The 18,744-nt window shown below is 45.7% G+C and overlaps 1 long non-coding RNA gene across 12 annotated transcripts in view; it reads left to right on the top strand.

Annotated features, from left to right (window-relative positions):
* Nucleotides 1–18,019, top strand: part of LOC142009119 (uncharacterized) — a 267,936-nt gene extending 249,917 nt beyond the window's left edge. For 3 of the 12 annotated variants that reach the window (XR_012644347.1, XR_012644343.1, XR_012644340.1), the window contains 2 exons: nt 3,909–4,008; nt 13,753–18,017. This is a non-coding gene — a long non-coding RNA (uncharacterized LOC142009119). Of the gene's footprint in view, nt 1–3,908; nt 4,009–13,752 lie in introns of all 12 variants that reach the window. The other 9 variants (XR_012644350.1, XR_012644339.1, XR_012644342.1 and 6 more) reach the window with 6 other exon arrangements.
* The last annotated feature ends 725 nt before the right edge of the window (nt 18,020–18,744 follow it).

The raw sequence follows: 18,744 nt of genomic DNA, 5'->3' as shown, positions 1-18,744 counted from the left end.
AACCATGAGTAGGCCATGTGCTGTGCCAGCAAGTGAAAAACCACTGCTGTCCTCAGATGAACTTGCAAGTAGAAGTTGGAGGAAATAGTGCTGAAGACACAACCCTGATCCAGCGGCACCTGGAGCTGCTGGGCTGTTCTGGTTCCCAGGCTCAGGAAGGAAGAATGACTAGAGGAAAAGGACTTGGAAGGACAACAGAACTGATATAAGGGTTGGAGGATGCGCCACATACGTACTGGTGGGCCTGTCCCCTTCTCCGTATTCAAAACCCCTGCTGCCTTGTGTGACAGTTCGGGGTAAGAACGGCATGATTTGAGTCAGAGTGTAGACAAGCCAACCCAGGCAGGGATGCAGTCACACCTTCAATTGATGGTGTAGATGGAGGATGGGAACTCTTCAGTCTCGGCAGAAGGCTGGACAAGTGGCCTGTACCTGAGATGAATTTAAATGGGGCTTTTGGAACCAGCGCTCCAGTTGGAGAACAGCGCTGTGATCCAGGCCACGCTCCATGGCCGTGAGCCACAGCAGTAAGGAACAGGCCTCTCAAATGCAGGGAGACCAGTATGGAAGAACCAGGGTTTCCTGGGGGAGGCTCTCAAATTCTGTGCGATTCATTACCAACAAGGGTAGCTCTTCTCTCATGTTCATTCCAGGGGAGTGCCCACCCTCTCCTTCACCCCACCCCACCCGCCCTCAAAACAGAATAAAAAATGCAGCAGTAAAATGATGAAAAATGATGTTGGAGATGGTGACTGGTGTTGTAGCTAAAGCACAGGCATGGGAATCCAAAGATCAGGGTTCTCTTCCCCTGCTCTATCAAAGGCTGCCTGTGAGACCTTGGGCAACATGCAAGAGTTTGTCTGAGGCTCAGTTTCTTTGTCTGCACAATGGGGATAATACACTTCCTTGGCAGCTGGAAGTCATGACTGATTGGTTAACCATGTCCGTAAGACCACAGAGGCGGCTGATATAGCCCTACTCTGGGAACCTAGTCTGCCACAGGGATCATAATCCTAGATGTGCATCATAGCCCCAGTCTTGCTGCATGGGAGACCAATAAAGGAAACAGCCCTTCTGTTGAGCATTCCCTACCCTGGCTGTACAGAGTTCGCTTCCAGAACAAGCAGCAACAGCAGCCACCTTGCACAAACTCCTGAGCGGAGACTGGGAGAGGCAGCCTCTGAGCCCTAGTTCAGCAAGGTGTGTCAGTGCACGTTATTCTGAGCACCTGGCTTAGAGTTAGGCATGTGCTTCAGTGCTTTTGGGATCAAGCTAACGCCCTGCGTTGTGCCCAGCAATAATCAAGCTGCACAACACAGCATCAGCTGTCTACATACAGCATCCAAAGGAACGAATGCTGAGGAGGAGGAGGGGTAGCTGGGAGGGATGCTGTTTACAAACACATCCCCTCCAATTACTCATCGAGAATGGCAGATGTCACCAAGGGATCCAAAGATAGCTTGACAGATATTGCACTCGGTTTTCAAAGCCTCCAAGCAGACAGGAAAGGTCATCTTCTTGCCGGGTGGCAATGGAAGAAAATCACGGAGGCCACGTGGGCTTGTCACATTCCCGCAAGAAAGACAAGCGTTGGTGCGATGATGGGAATACGACATGGAAATAAACGAGAGAGAAAAAACAACCTCCCCCTGCTCTCTTAGCAACCCCTGGCAGGCTCCTCTCTCACATCACTGAGCAGCCAAGAGAGAGAATAAAAAAGCAAGATGATGTTTGAATGCGTGCCAAGGTTGATTTAATTAGCTGTATTGAATTCATTAACTTTTGAGCGATGTGTCTGCTGCGAAGCACAAATTATAAGCTGTGAGTGGCGGTGGTGCGCTGCACCGGTCTGCCAAGACTCGGCAAAGCAGAAGGATTGACCTACTTTTATCAGCTCTGAAGGGATCACCCTTTAATGCTCTTCTCGCAATGACACTAAGCTGCGGTTCACCCTCCCCTCCTGGTAGCATTTGGGAAGATTTTAATCCCTCCCTCAGAGGCATTTACCCTCCTTGGACACAACACAGCTAGATGGGAGCTGTACAGTCACAGGCCTATGTGCGGATGTGTGTCTATGTGCTGTGCCCGGGAGCATTGGTTTGTACTGAGAGCGAGCTCATACTCTGTTGACTGGCTGCGACTGGCTTCCTCTCTCCCTGCTAGTCCACTGAGTTCTTTAAAATTTGACACTTGCCGTATTCTGTAGTGATAGACACACCCACTGCAGTACAGAGGGTAGAGCTGTTTTAGTCACTCAACAAAAATGTAGTGGAAATTTGTAGATCCAAAGGCCAGAGGGGACCATTGTGACCATCCAGTCTGACCTACTGTATAACATAAGTCCTACAACTTCCTAAAATTGTCCCTCAAGCAGATCTTTTAGGGAAAAACCTTCTAATCCTGATTTAAAATGATCAGTGATGGAGAATCTACCGTGGTCATTGGGAAGATGTTCCCTTGTTTATGCATTCAAGGGCCATTTTAACTCTTGTCACCACAGCGTCATTCTGGGTGGTTGTGTGTGGCTAACTATCCACTACAACCCCCAGCTCAAGGTAAATCCTAAGGATTATTTTTAAGATTCTGTTCAACAAAGCACTTACGTATTTGCTAATTTGTGGCCCAGGGCTGGCTGGCCTTTATGTGGTCAGATGACATGCTGTGTAGAAATGAACTGACTAGTAAAGTTACCTGATTTATTGATCATGAAAAAGGTGCAGGGCTTCCATGAACTTTCTCCTTGCATGATGGACAGCACCAGGTGGGTGGCAGAGCTGCTATTGCCCTCACTTAGATACCGTACCAGTGATTGAACTATCCAGTAGCCCTGCCATAGAGTTGTGGTTGGTGAAGAGCCCTTAACTCAGCTCCACATCCAAGTCATCCTTGGAGGGGCATGAAGTAAGTGCCATAAATTTGCATTGGAAAAAATGATAAAAATTCATTTGGCAGTCTGGAAAAAAACATATGCATGTCTTACCAGGTGTACAGTAAAACCTGCTGTCTTGCTAGAATGTGATATAAAAAGGATGTCCCCCCAGTGTAGAAAGGATGTGGATGTGCTGGAGCAGGTTCAGCAGAGGGCAACAAAAATGATTAAGAGACTGGAGCACATGAGGAGAGTCTGAGGGATTTGGGCTTGTTTAGTTCACAGAAGAGATGACTAAGGAGTGATTTAATAGCAGCTTCAACTTCCTGAAGGGGAGCTCAAAAGAGGAGGGTGAGAAACTGTTCTCAGTGGTGTCAGATGGCAGAAAAAGGAGCAATGGTCTGAAGTTACAGAAGAAGAGATGTAGGTTGGCTATTAGGAAAAATTAGTTCACCAGGAGGGTGGTGAAGCACTGGAACGCATTGCCTAGAGAGGAGGTGGATTATCCATCCCTCGAGGTTTTTAAGTCTGGCTTGACAAGGTCCTGTCTGGGATGACTTAGCTGGGGTTCATTCTGCTTGAAGCAGGGGGCTGGACTAGATGACCTACTGAGCTCCCTTTCAGCCCTAGGATTGACTTGGGGGAAGGGGCCTGTATTTTTTTTTTTTCCCCCTGCATCTGGGAAGCCAGTTGGCCACTCAGAAATCAGATGGCTACTTCATCATAGTAAGAGAGTGCACTGGCTCAACCATGGCTGATTCGCCCGCTGGCTGAAAAGGGTAGGTTAACTCCCACCTCTGTGAACGTGCTGAGGGACACGTGACCAGGCTGTTTCAGCAACAGTTTTGTGTCTGCGTGCACACACCTTAGTCCAGTGCAGCAAAGGGAATGGCGTGCTGCTCTGGAAAGGAGAAGGACGGCAAAGCCCTAGCTGCTCTGTGGTTCCCCCCTCCACATGCTGTGCACCACATTGAGGTGGTGTGTGATGTGAAAATGCCTGTGGGCTTTTGTTCTTCCATTGTCTCTTTCTTGTTTCCAGATACTCTACTCATCTTAAGCTTTTTGCCCCATGAGGCAAACTCCTCCTTCCATCTCCATGAGCAGCAGGGTTGCCAAAGCGAGAGGGGATGAAGTACAGGGTAAGTGCCTCTTCTGTCCTTGGCTGTGGTGGGAGCTAGGACAGGACTGGGAGCTGTCGTGTGGGTTGTCTGATGTGTAAATCCCCAGCCTTAGTTGCTTCTGTCTGGTTCACTGCAGAGGGAAAGACCACAGGGCCTGTGAACAGCAGGAGTCAGACAATTTTAGCACACACCTGTTTACCCAGAGGGCTGTGTGATCAATGCTCACCTGTAACTGTGTCACAAGGGACAGTAGTGTAAGTGTTTTTGTAAATGTCCCCTGGTTTATAGTCAGCTTCACATTAGTTGTGTCAGTGTCCCTCTAACTAAAGGTTCTATGTCATGGAAAGCTGGCCTGTGTCTAGCCACAGGAGGAGGGCCAAGTTTCCCCAGACCGGCCCAGCCAGTGTCTTTGACCGGTAGTAGCATAAGGAGGGAAATGCGGAGCAGTTCTTTTCATACCGTTACTGCAGTGCCTGAGCTCCTCACATGTGTCAGCATGGTGACACCCCTCCTGCTGTTTCCATTTTATGGAGAGAAGCATAGAGGTTAAGGCCAGAAAGGACCACATCTAGTCTAGTGTTTCTTAAACTTTTTGAGATCATGGAACATCAAACAATAATATTTTTTTATGCACAACAGATATGAAAAATTTATGTAAAAAAATTCAGCCCAAAAAAAAAAAAGTCAGACAGCAACATTTACATCAGAAGCCAAACCAAGTAATTTAATCAGGTATCACAGCGATGAAGAAGTAACATTGTAGCTGGTTTTAATAACAGAAAATGTAGACCATCAAAATAGTTTTCCAAATGCTGGCAGCACTTCTGTGAGTAGTTCATGGAGCACCAGTGTTCCACAGAACATACTGATCTAGTCTGACTTCCTGTGTGTGTCAGACCACCCAGCACCCACATGGGGATCTGGGGTCCAGATCTTACATCCCAGGAAGGTTAGCTCTTAACCAGTGCCAACGCTCCAGTCATGTTGGGCAGCTTTCTTCTCAGAACAGGCTGATTACATAAAGTCCTACTGCTATCTCCTGTGTGGAGGAGAGTCCTTCCTACCGTTGTGGGGTGTTTCGAGGTTTTGTGGTTCAGCTTTCAAGCTGGTTATTGATAATTGGGATATTTTCTTCCTGACTTCACATGTTGACAGTGCTGTGCAGCCGGCCTTTGCCCTGAGAAGGTTCCTATCTCTCTGTCAGGTATGACTAATTGCAGTGGGGCAACAGTAACTGTGATAACGTTTTATTTTTCTCCAGAACAGCTCCGTTGCAACTGCCTGGCAGGAGGGCCCCGCCGAATGTTTTTGCTCTGCTTTTGCTGATAGCTCAGGCCAGATAACTTGTGAGTGTGGGCGAACAGGGAAAACACAGACTACTCAGTCCCATTTGTGAAGCTTACAAAGGGCCACAAACAGATGGATTTTCTCTTTTGCCTGGACCAACTTTTAGCTGCGCATTGTGGCTGCTGTGCAGGAAATGGACCAACTGTCCCATAGTTCTCACCTGCAGTGTTTAGAGAAGGTCAGTGTAGTAGGTGAGGGTGGCCTGCCTCCAGTCAACAGCAGGGCTTCTGCATTTAGTGCATCCAGACTAGCCCTTCATTCCTCTGGTCTGCACATCTGCAGTGCCCTGTCTCCCTCTGATCAACAGCTTTTGGCTCCTCCATCTCATTGAGGCACAATGTGCAAATGAGTTTGAATGGGGGGCTGGGAGAGACAGGCATGGAGCACTGAGCAGCTGGCAGCCAGCGAGAGCGGACTAGGGGCAAGGACATTTTGGGTCTGTCTGTGTTGCTCTTAAAACCCTTGGCTGGCCCATGCCAGCTGACACAGACTTGTAGGGCTCAGGCTAAGGGGCTGTTTAATTGTGGCATAGACACTCAGCCCGGAGCCCAGGATGGAGGACCCTGTGAAGTATGTGGGTCCCAGAGCCCAGGCTATGGCCTCACCTCAACTAGCTAAACTGAAATTAAAAAGCTTCTTAGCTCAAGCCAGCTGGCATGGGCTAGCAGTGGGTCCTAATAGCACTGTAGACATACCCTCAGTCTCTTCTGACGCTAGCAGGGAGTGGAATCCCCCTTATGGGCTCCCAGGGTGTGAGTGATAAGAAGCTGCAAAAAAAGATCGTCAGTGGAAGGGGCCAACGGGAGACGTGGCAGGTCTTGGGGCAAGTCCTTCTGCTGCTGCTACCGACATTGGCAAGTCCCGTAGGCTGTGCCTGTGCTGCAGCTGGGAACAGACTTGTGCAGCAGAACTGTCCTGTAACCAGAGGGGAAAGTGAACTGGCGTGCTGCTCCAGCAAGAAGGAGCCAGCCAGCTGCAGTGGTCACCTGCTCCCAGGTGGGGTCCCTGGGCTCTGCTTCAGGCTGCCCAACTAAGGAGCAGTCAGCCGGGCTGAGGAAAGGGGCTGTCTGTGGGAATGCACTTCTCTCACTGGTTGGGGACTGCCCCAGCCCTGAGTACCCCCGCCCCAAGCACCATTTCTGGCAGGTGGGGCTGAAGGCGCGCATACTGGGATGCTGCTACTCTTTTTTCCCTTCCCTGGACTGTCAGGGAGTGTGGGGAAAGTGTGCAGCTTGCGAACATTCCTCTCACTCCCTGCTGCTGAAGGGAGAGGCAGAAAAGCAATGCACTTAGGGTGTGTAATTACCCTCACTCCCTGATAATCAGGGGAAGGGAGGAAGAGCAGCCATGCCCCAGTACATGCAGCTGCTGCCTCTCATAATGGTGCCCTGGCCCCACCCATCACTACAAATACCCGAACTCTCTGCCCTGAGCCTGTCCGCATGCCCCCATCCCTGAATCCTGGACCCCCCCCCCACATCCTCAAGCCCCCTTCCCCAAACCCCTTTCTGCAACTCTTCTTTCCCTGAGCCCCCAGCACTCCTCCCCACACTTAACTTCTTACAGAGACTATCGTATCACAAGCCACCCACCCCCTCATCACCCTGTCCTGAGGGACCCCTGGGGGGTGCGAGAAGGCAGTACCTGGAAGGGCAGGTCTGCACTACCCAGGTCCATCTATGTCAGTTACGTAGCTGGAGTCGACGTACCTTAACTCAGGGTTCTGCACCATCTCTCCTAAGGGAGGTTGACGGGAGCAACCTTCCCTTACTCCTTAGCAAGAGGCAGGAGTGTCAGCGCCAATGTGGGTGCCCTGTAAATTCTATTTAGCACATCCCTACCAAGCGAGCTAAATCGAACTCCAGAAGATCAACCATGGGAACGTCGATCTTCCCCGAAGTGTAGATGTGACCTTAGATATTTAAGTCACTTTCACCCCCAGCTGTAACATTTTAAGTGTAGACAAATCCTGAGGGTCTGAGGGCTAAAATTGCTTATCCCGGGAATCAAAGTGTCTTCATGACAAAGCAGAGTCAGTCAGCCCAGCTCCAGTTCCTCTTCACTATTCACTAAACAGTCCTGTCAGGAACTGGTAACAAACACACTAGCCATGCACCAATTACGTCAACAAATGAGAAGGAAGGGACGGCTTAACTTGTTCTTAGCTTGCCTCCTTGTGCCATGTGTGGGGGAGTCTTGACTGAGTATGTGAGGTTTTCTGCCCAGTGTGTCGCCTTAACTGAGAAACAACAGGAACAAAATGCCAGGGTTCAGCTTTGAATAATTTCCCTTATTACTGCCAGCTACACATAATGTACTGAGGGAAGGAGACAACAGGGTTTAATCTTAATTACCTTCTAAAAATGATGATGGCTGTGCAAAGTCTGCTCTGGCTTTGGCTCCAGTACACTGCTTCATGGAGGGCTTTCACAGATTTCCTTCACAGTCTGTGTTTCACTTTTTCCACACCCCTGCATTGTGCATTATTTCAGACATCTAGTGAATTAACATATTGTAGCTTGAATGATTACGTCCCCAGATTCAGCTCTGCTCCTTTCTGTGCAGTCTCGATTGCTTCCTGGACAAAACGCATCCTTCACCTTCTGTAGTGCTGCAAAATATCACTTAGAGTCCTTGCTCGAGGGAGAAGGATGATGGGGAATGGGGGTGCGAAATGTTATTTCCAAATGCAGTTCTAGCTTTGGCTTTTAGCCTAGGTCTATTGAGTCATGCCAGTTAAACAATTTTACCTGGAGCGAGATTTACTGATGCAGTTAATTTGATAAGACCCATTGCTGGGATGCAGTTACACAGATGTTGGCCAACACAAGTTATTCGGCTCAGTACGGGGTAAGTGGGTGAAATACTGTGACCTGTGTTTTCCCGGAGTTCAGACTCAAAGACATAATGGCCCCTTCTGACTTTGGAATCTATGTACTGATGACTATGCTGATGTAAAAAAGGTGTTGTACTCTTTATGTGGATTTCAGACCAATAGAAAATCATAGAAATATGGGACTGGAAGAGACCTCAAGAAGTCATCAAGTCCAGTCCCCACCCCTATGGCAGGACCACGTAAACATAGACTATCTCTGACATGTTGGTCCAGCTTGTTTTTTAAATGCTTCCTTTGTTGGGGACTTCACAACCTCCCTTGGAAGCCTCTTCCAGAGCTTAACTACCCTTAAAGTTAGAACATTCTCCCTAATATGTAACCTTAATCTCCCTTGCTGCTGATTAAGACCGTTATTTCTTGTCTTACCTTCAGTGGATATGAAGAACAATTGATCAATGTCCTCTTTAGAACAGCTTGTTCCCTAAAGTATAATAATGGCTCTACTGGATCAAATCAAAGATTCAGCTATCCCAGTACCCTCTCTTCCATTCAGAGGGGATGAACAGAATAGATAATTATCAGACTATCCATCCCCTGTTGCTTCTGGGAAATGGAGGACAAGGAAACTCCAGACCATGGTTCGCTACCCCAGATCATGGACCTTTCCTCCATTAACTTGTGCATCCTGGAAGACTGTTATCAGGTCCCCCTTCAGTTATCTTTCCTCAGAACTAAACCTTCAGATTTTTTCCAACTTTTCCACATAAATCACATTTTCTAAACATCTTGTCATTTTTGTTTCTCTTCTCTGGACTCATTCAAGTTTGCCCACATCCATCCTAAATTATGGTGCCCAGAACTGGATATAATAACAGAGAGTAAGCCGTGCTAGTCTATACACTATCAAAACAAAAAGCAGTCAAGTAGCACTTTAAAGACTAGCAAAATAGTTTATTAGGTGAGCTTTTGTGGGACAGACCCACTTCTTCAGAGTGTTTCAGCTGAGACCCCACCAGTGCCAGTGAGAGCTGGACAGTTACCTCCAGTTTCTTGCATACAAAACTGCTGTGAACACAGTTAAAGCAGTATAAAAGCTTTGTGTAGACAAGCCTCAAGAATCCTAGGAAGAGTCCAGTGGGGGACTAGTGGGATAACTTTGCTACAGAGACAGCTGGTTTAGCTATGCTGGCATAATCTGGTGGTAATGTAGCTTCAGCCGACATTGATAAAAGGTGTTTTTCTGTCAATGTAGGAACACCCCCTCCTTGGTCAACGGAAATATTCTTCTGTTGACTTACCAACGTCTACATGGAAAGTTTTATAAGTATAACTCTGTTCACAGGAGCATAGCTTTTTTCCCCCAACATTCTCACATTCCTGACGGACATAGCTACGCTGATATAACTTACGAGTGAAGGCAAAGACTGGAAAAATGTGTTAGAGGATCTGCTTTCAAACATGGCCTCTTTTCCTGTTGTAGACCCAGTTTAACCCTTTAAAAACCAGTTGGCTGGTCATGATTGAGTCCTGGTGGGGAGATTTGAGGCTTTCAGGGTCTGGGCTAAGAAGAGAAATGTGGGCTACATTTGGTGCTACAAGGTTAGCTGTATTCCTTGGCAAGCTCTCCTTGGCCATCACAAACTGAAAAGAGTGGAGAGGGAGTGAGAGTCCGTTTCTGTTCCCACCTCTACCACGAACCTGCTAGGTGGCTTTGGAGAGATGACTGATTCTCATTTTATTCCCTTCAGATTGATATTTCTTCCCTTCAGAATATTTATTCCAGCAACCTTAACACTGCATTCACAGAGTTTGCATTTAGACCTGAATGTAGATATGTTTGCTGGATAATGTGTAGCGATATATGTGTGCTCTAGAAGCAACGTTCAAGTGACACTTGTAGATGTTTTGTTTTATGGGATTTCTTTAGAACCTGTACAGGAAAGTTTCCCAGCCTGTGAATACTTCTCATACTACATTAGTTCCATCTAATTATGAAAATGAGCTGATAATGGTAAGTGCAGTTTCTTGTGGCGAGTGGGTCACAGTTTGTGCAGATTCTTTTATAAAGCACCTGTACTGCAGTAGTGCCTTTAAAAAAAAACAAAAGAAGTCTTGCTGATTTTCATCCTCTTAGGGGTTACCATTGAGCTGTCTGTGACAGCCACATAATCATATTAACAGTGGTTTGTAACCTATCCTTTAAATCCACTTTGGTACCAAATGACTGGAAGACGGCCAATATAACACCAATATTTAAAAAAGGCTCTAGAGGAGATCCTGGCAATTATAGACCGATAAGTTTAACATCAGTACCAGGTAAATTAGTAGAAACACTAGTAAAGAGTAAAATTGCAAGGCACATAGAAGAGCACGAATTGTTGGGCAAAAGTCAGCATGGTTTCTGCAGAGGGAAGTCGTGTCTGTCTAATCTATTAGAATTCTTTGAAGGGGTTAATAAACATGCGGACAAGGGGCACCCAGTGGACATAATATACCTAGATTTCCAGAAAGCCTTTGACACGGTCCCACACCAAAGGCTTTTATGTAAATTAGGTGGTCATGGGATAGGAGGAAAGGTCCTTTCATGGATCGGGAATTGGTTAAAAGACAGAAAACAAAGGGTTGGAATAAATGGTAAATTTTCACAATGGAGGGGGGTAACTAGTGGTGTTCCCCAGGGCTCAGTCCTGGGACCGATCCTGTTCAACTTTTCATCAATGATCTAGAAAATGAGGTAAGCAGTGAGGTGGCAAAGTTTGCAGATGACACCAAGTTGTTCAGGACAGTCAAAAGCAAAAGGGATTGTGAAGAACTACAAAAAGATCTCAGCAAACTGAGTGATTGGGCAGCAAAATGGCAAATGAAATTTAATGTGGGTAAGTGTAAGGTAATGCATGTTGGAAAAAATAACCCAAATTACACGTACTACATGATGGGGTCAAATTTAGCTACGACAGATCAGGAAAGGGATCTTGGAGTTATAGTGGATAGTTCTCTGAAGACATCCACGCAGTGTGCAGCGGCAGTTAGTAAGGCAAATAGGATGTTAGGAATTATTAAAAAAGGGATCGATAATAAGACAAAAGATATCATACTTCCCCTATATAAAACTATGGTACGCCCACATCTCGAGTACTGCGTGCAGATGTGGTCTCCTCACCTCAAAAAAGATATATTGGCATTAGAAAAGGTTCAGAAAAGGGCGACTAAGATGATTAGGGGCTTGGAAAGGGTCCCATATGGGGAGAGGCTAGAGAGACTGGGACTTTTCAGTTTGGAAAAGAGGCGATTGAGGGGCGATATGATAGAGGTATATAAAATCATGAATGGTGTGGAGAAAGTGAATATAGAAAAATTATTTACCTTTTCCCATAATACAAGAACTAGGGGACACCAAATGAAATTGATGGGTAGTAGGTTCAAAACTAATAAAAGGAAATTTTTCTTCACACAGCGCACAGTCAACCTGTGGAACTCCTTGCCCGAGGAGGCTGTGAAGGCCAGGACTCTCTTAGGGTTTAAAAAAGAGCTTGATAAATTTTTGCAGGTCAGGTCCATAAATGGCTATTAGCCAGGGATAAAGTATGGTGCCCTAGCCTTCATAACAAGGGCAGGAGATGGATGGCAGGAGATAAATCACTTGTCTTCTGTTCTCCTTCTCTGGGGCACCTGGCATTGGCCACCGTCGGCAGATGGGATGCTGGGCTTGATGGACCTTTGGTCTGACCCAGTATGGCCATTCTTATGTTCTTATGTTCTTATGTTCATACTATTTTGACTGAAATGGAAGAGTTACTTAAGTATCCTTTTCAGAATGAGGAACGGGGAGAGGAACATGAAGAAACCACATCTACAAGTTAAGAGGGATACTGCCTTGGCCTTTACTGTGTTCACCCTATTTTCTTTTTGTGAGCCTATGAAAATGGAGGGTAAAACATTCTTCAGGTGTTACTCTTGTTACACTTTTGTGGTGTTCACTGCTACAGGGTTGGGACTTAGATGGGAAACACCACCGACACTGAAAACATAGCAGTGAGAGGGCAGCATGACTGTTTTCTGACACCGTTACTATACATAGTATAAATGGGCCTTTGCAGCATTTCTCCACCTGTCTGAAAGCTTCGCCATTGTACACATTCTCATAGTTGAGCTAAAAGATCTCCAATGCTAGAGTCCTTTCCGGTGGAGCTAAAAGTGTGTCCTAGGCATCTTGCTAGTGGTCTCAGACAGTCAAGAAGGGAATCCAGTGTCTGCCTTGAGGAGTTCACAGTGTAAGGATGGTCAGCCGAGTAGTGGGGAGGGACAAGAAACAAGAGAATTTTAATCTAATTCCCTGTCACTAGCACCAAAGAGCTGTCTCCAGAAGTGGTCCTGGAGTATAGATTTCAGAAAAATGCAGGTATTTTTCGCTCCTCTTCAGGCCTCCCTGCGTGTGAAACATGGTGTCATTGAGTGAAGTGTTTGATTTTCATACACTTCTCTGAAGCCACTAGCTTTGACCACTGCTGGAGCTGAATGCCAGTCTGTTCATATGTCGGCAATAGTGTTCATATGCCTGTGCCTATGTCCTAGCTCTTGTACCTGGAGAGTGGACATTTCCCACCACTCTGAAGAAAAGAAAAGTAGCAGCAGCAACAGCTTGTTTATGGCCTGTTGCTGCTCCTGGTGAAGTCAGTGGCCCAAATTCCCCAGGACTTCAAAGTGAGACAGATCAGGTCCTGAAAGATAATGTAATTCACTGAGCTGTGTGTAAAGAATAGGTGGAAGTGTGTCTTACTGATTAGTGTAATCCCATAACCTCTGCCTCAGTTACTCCTCTGTAAACCAGGTTATTCCACACACTACTGTACTACATTGCGGGGTTTTGTGTGTTAATGGTCATTACATTTGTTGAGTTCCTTGCCATTGCAGAGCATCATATAACAAAAGCCTTTCTACCGTGCTCTCCTCTGGCGAGGGAGTTTATTTCCATGAAGCCCTGTATACCGTATTGAACTGATTATTGTGCTTGTGTGGTTAGATTCTGCACAGCCTGAAAGCTGAGGGGTTAGAGTTTGAAAAAGACACTCTCAGTTTGCATTTTGTAGATCCAAGAGTTTTAGGAAACGAGTTCATTTTTAAATTTCCCTTGTTTCAGGAAATGTCATTTTTGGATAAAGCAGCATTTTTAAATAATATGGCCTGTAATTAATTAATTTAAAAAAAACCCTTAAAGTTGCTGAAAGGTTGTTCTGCTTCTCTGTTAATATTTTAAGTCCGCTCACACCCCCCCCCCCCACCACCCAACAAAGGGGGAAAGAGGAAAATGCTATGCCGGAGAGAGCAGTGATACAGACTGTACTCAAACTGTTGTCAAATGTACAAAATGGGTGCATTGAAAAAATCAGAAAAGCCTGGCTTTTGCTGAGTTCGGTTACAGAAATCTTAGCTGATGCTTTATTTGTAGTTAACCCAAAAGCTTCTTTTCAAGTTGACACCGTGTCTCTTTCTAGTATCCTATCCCCTGCCTGCCAGTTTTGTGCCCTGTTTATTAGCTGTGAATCTTGACAACATATTTACTCCCCTTATTTTCTATTCAGTTTCAGGCTTCCAGACCTGGGAATTCCTGGAGGACTTGCATCATATGCTGAAGCTCAAGGAACAGTGAACAAGGAGTTGAGAATAATGGACACTTTTTGTGTACTGCAATATAGTATTTCAATGAAGAAAGGATTTTTGTCACACCATAAAGGGGTGAAACCCATTCCACCATTGAAGGCCAAAGAAACTTTTCGCCTTTTTTCAAGGTAGACGTTACTTCCAGCTAGAATTTTTGTGTGCACATTAAGGCAGCAGCCCCAAAGGCCAGTTGGGGCAGCTTTCCTATCAATAACTGGAGCACAGTTCAAATAATTATTTTTGTTTTCTATCCTGCAAGGGGGACTTACATCCTGGCTCTTTAAGCATTTTAGAACCTCTTTACTTGTGATTGATGGTCCATATTCCTCATACAGCTCCATGACTAAGGGAACCCATCATGAAGAGCCTATGAATGTTGGAAATTCCAATGAACAAATCTTCAGTGGCAACCTGTGGAACTCCTTGCCAGAAGATGTTGTGAAGGTCAAGACTGTAATCCTACAAAAACAGAATTCATGGAGGCTAAATCCATCAATGATTATTAGCCAGGATTGGCAGAGAAGATGTCCCTAGCCTCTGTTTGCCAGAAGCTGGGAGTGGATGACATACGATGGGTCACTTGATGTATACCTATATTGTGCATTCTCTCCAAAGCACTTGGCATTGGCTACTGTGGGAAGCCAGGATACTGGGCTAGATGGACCTTTGGTGTGACCCAGTTTGGCTGTTCTTGTTCTCACATCTTCCTGGGATAGCTGCGCACTTCTGAGTGCGAATAATCTCGTGAAGGCATAAGCCATGGGGTACTGGAAGGTGAGGATGAAGGAGAAAAGAAACCATCTAAGGACAGCTATAATGAGTGGTCAGGTGGCAGGAGCAAGCCAAGGCACTTGTTCTATGTTAAGCTCCATTAAAGTCAATGAGAGTTTGATTTGGTTGTCATGGAGCACCTCACGCATTGTCACAGAGCACCTTTCCTTCTGGACACCTATAGCTTGTCTCCTCAGAGCTGCAGGTTAACTGAAAGTATGGTGTTTAATGCTGTGTAGTTAAATCCATGCAAACTCTTGTGCAGACACCTACTTGTGGGTTTAAGAGTAGCTTGTTTCAACTTTGTTTAGTATGATCGTGATCAAGCTGAAGCTGAACTACTTGATGAGACCCTGACACTGAAATATCAGTGCCCACAGAACGGTTTGCTCTGGTTTCACTAAGCCAGTGTGAGTGTGTATGGAGGCAAGGCCTAATACGCGCAGCATCTTTTTTTTCCATTCTTTTGTGAAACCGTTGCACCAGGGAAGTGGATCCTAGGCTTTCTGTAGCGGGGTCAATGGCCACCAGGTGCCCTGGAGCAGGATGGGATGGGGGCCCAGCTCAGCGTCCTCAGAAGGGGCTGGGTCAACGGTTGAAGGTGTGGGGCTTAGAGCACTCAGCTCCTTCCCCACCCAGCCACATGGAGTGACGTGGCAACTCCACGGATCCTGGAGCTCAGGCATCCACCACTGCCGAAGTAGCAGCAGTGGTGGCCAGAGCTCTGGGCCCCTGTGCATTTACCCCCAACACTCCTCCCCAGCCCATCCCTCTTTGGTAGGGCTGTCTGTCTGTACTGCTCCTTTTTCTCCAAACATTTTACCTGCTGCAGGTCTGGATGAGTGCACCATCCCTGTTCAGCCACTGGCAAATCCACCACCAGGTCATCTAATGCTGCTTGGAGCTGGGTTAGACCATGTGGTGTCTAAAATGCCTGTGGCCACTAGAGCCATGCCTACCAACTGGCACTTCTCACAGTGACACTGTGTTCACGGCAGCAACACTGGGAGATTTTCGGGCAGAAAGACAGACTGAGACAAGGCCAAAGGATAATGCAGGACATGGCAGGGTAACACAAGACTCAAAGGCAGAGAGAACGTTTCAATGTGCATTGAAGGATATGCTGTACTCTGGGCATGGTTGAATTGCACTGTGGTTGCTCTGGCAAAGCCTGATAATTGCTTTTTAGGGTAGAATTATCAAAGTGGTGGTAGGTAGGGCAGCAAGCCTGTTAGGGCTTTTATCTTCCCAGAACCTGGGACAAAGACCCCGGGACAGGAAACTGGGTTGGCCAATGGGTGAAAGAGGCATTTATCAGTCTGGGAGTTCAAAGGAAAAGGATGCAACAGTCAAATACACACATGTATCTGGGGTTCAACTGATAAGTTAAATTTCAAAGCAAAAGACAATCTTAAAGGGACGCTGCCGAGTAACCAAGGCCTAAAATGTTAATTTTTGTTTTTTAAAGAGAGGATTTCTCACAAAACTAATATGAACAGGAATGGTTCCCTTGTGGTCTGACACATTCCAGACGTGGCATGACTTCCTGTCAAGGATGAGCAGCCTCTGGCTTTTGCCACATTATTTGCTAGTTTCAAACTAGTTCTTTGTCCACATTCTTTCAGTGGAGTGCAGAAGAAGGTCTCTGTTCTTCCATGCCACGTGGTGCTCCTGTTGGTGTGACGACATTACGCTGGATCATAAAAAACAGAAAATAAAGGCAAGCTTCACTGCCCCAGTTGAATGAAATACCAAAATCAAATGACTTTCGATGGGGAAAAGTGAGCACTACAATATTATTCCTTCTCACAAAGAGAGGAGATGTAATTGTACTCCTGTGGGGTGGAATTCTATCGTAACATTGCAGCATCTGATTTCCCGAAGTCATGGACTTTGGGCTGTCACTTGAACTCATTTTTTCATGCGGGTGAATGACTTCTGGGTGAAGAAAGTGACTCACATCAATATTTTATCTTTTGGTCGTGCTCTGACTCTTGGTTTCTCCGAGTCTTGGTAGATGGGGTGCCTTAGGTGTTGTCTATGCTCAGAAGTGGTGCTGTTCTAGCTATCCCAGTGTAGATGCAGTAATCCCATAGCGGACGTGCAGTTATAGTGACATATTGCACCTTTTACATGGCATATAACACCATCTATGCTGGCATTGTACTCGTACAACTATATGGACCCAAAAAATCACTACTGCCGACATAACTCCACCGGTACAAAACCTGGGTGTAGACTAGACTTGAAGGAAGTCCGCTCCCAGAGTTTTCTGGGCTGGAACAGTTTGCCTGACCCTGACACAGGGCTCTTTCTGAAAAGCCCGTAGAACATAAGGGCTACGTCTACACTTAGTAAAAACTTCAAAATGACCATGCTAATGGCCACTTTGAAGTTGTTGCTGAGTGTAGACACGGCCAAAGTTATCACTCTCCATCTGAACAGTACACCTGAAATAATTGCCAAACAATAGAATTAATGTGGAAGGTAGTAAATTTGAGGCTAAAATGAGTAACATCCTGTAAAGTGAGGTCTGCTGCGGAAGTCTCCTACAAATTAAGACGTGTCAGTAGCATCACCAATGCACTGGCTGATGAACTGTACTATTATTTGTAAACAATTTTTAACACAGGGTGCCTTGTGTATTGCATGGCAGCCCACGTGGAACTATTGTTGGTTGTTTAAACTCCTGGCAACAACGGTCTATATATTTTCTTTAATGTTAACAAGGCTGGTCAACCACAAAGCCAGCTACAAGCAGCCTTGACTTCCTGGAATAGGGACATGGTTCAAGGAATTGACCCCACTCCCTGAGTTTGAGATGAAACATCTTATTGTTAAACTTCTTTTCCCTTCCTGGGCTTTGTTCATTCAATTTTACACTTTGTTCCGTTCCCCTATGAGGCAACTGTATTTCAGGATGTGCAGCAAGGCACATGCCAACTGGCAGTTCTGGATCAAAGCCCTACTGGCATTAATCACCAGGACACACAATCATTTTCAATTGCAAGAAATATTTATATGTGATCAGGCACATAAACACCAACACACTATATTCAGAAGTTGCCAGAACAGATCTCAAACAAGCCTTATTATATGTACTTTATTTTTCCTATTGTATGTACTATGTATTATATTTTTCTATTATATGTAATTTCTTTTTTCTATTATATGTACCATGTATTACATTTTTCTACTATATGTACTTGTTTTCTAAGACACTCATTTTACTTCTTCAGCTTATAAATAGACAGTGAATTTCTCCAAAATGGACACTAACTGCAACGGCAACATTTTTGAATATGTCTAAATTACACACTTAAGCAACACCTTGTATATGTTGATCTCAGAATGTTTTTGCAAACAACTGAATCTTAGTTAATTGTCCCCAAGGGAGCTTTGGGATAAGCTTTTCAAAATCTCATAGTCTTGCATCAAGGCATGGTATCTAAATCTCTTATGAAAAGTTGATTCAGGACCCTACATCACTTGGAGTAAAATTTTCAAAAGCATCTAAGTAATATGGCCAAAGACAGCAGATGTCTCAGTGGAAAAGTCAGGAACAGAAGCCAGGAGTTCAGGCTTCCATTCGTGAGCTGTCCACTTCACAACAGCTGTTTGCACAGAGCTTAATTTGTGCCTTCAGTCATGTCAGCCTTCCTGCACCTGGAGTCTGAGGTCATAGTCTTGGGGGCGGAGCAGCGTGTTCTGCAAAATGGCGCCCGCCGTGTGACACACTGTGCTTGAGCCCTGGCCCCTCTTTTTTTACACTTATGCACTGGGTTTGTTTTAAAAGGCACTGTACACTTCTTCATTTGAGATTTTAGCCCAATTGGAAAAAATATTCCTCAGGAAGCACCATTTCACTCAGACACAGGGTGAAACCGTTTTGGTCTCTATGTATCTAAAATGAGACTTTGCACCTCTTGTGTTAACACGTGATTGCTACCAGCCTAGGTGTTTGCTCTTGTGGTAACACTGATCATTCACATAGGGACAGGAGGCAAACAGCAACCTTGTTACTGAGTCAAAGAAAGCAGACAAGAAAACCTGAGGCTACTTCAGCTTTCCTCAATTCTTCAGCCAGGCTGCCCTGAGCTTGGAAAGAAGAAATAATTATGCCAAAGGTCAGCCTGTTCCAG

Source organism: Carettochelys insculpta, chromosome 2, assembly GCF_033958435.1.
Source record: "Carettochelys insculpta isolate YL-2023 chromosome 2, ASM3395843v1, whole genome shotgun sequence".
Lineage (NCBI taxonomy): Eukaryota > Metazoa > Chordata > Testudines > Carettochelyidae > Carettochelys > Carettochelys insculpta.
The sequence above is the reverse complement of the archived record's forward strand: the minus strand, read 5'-3'. Positions and strand labels throughout refer to the sequence as shown.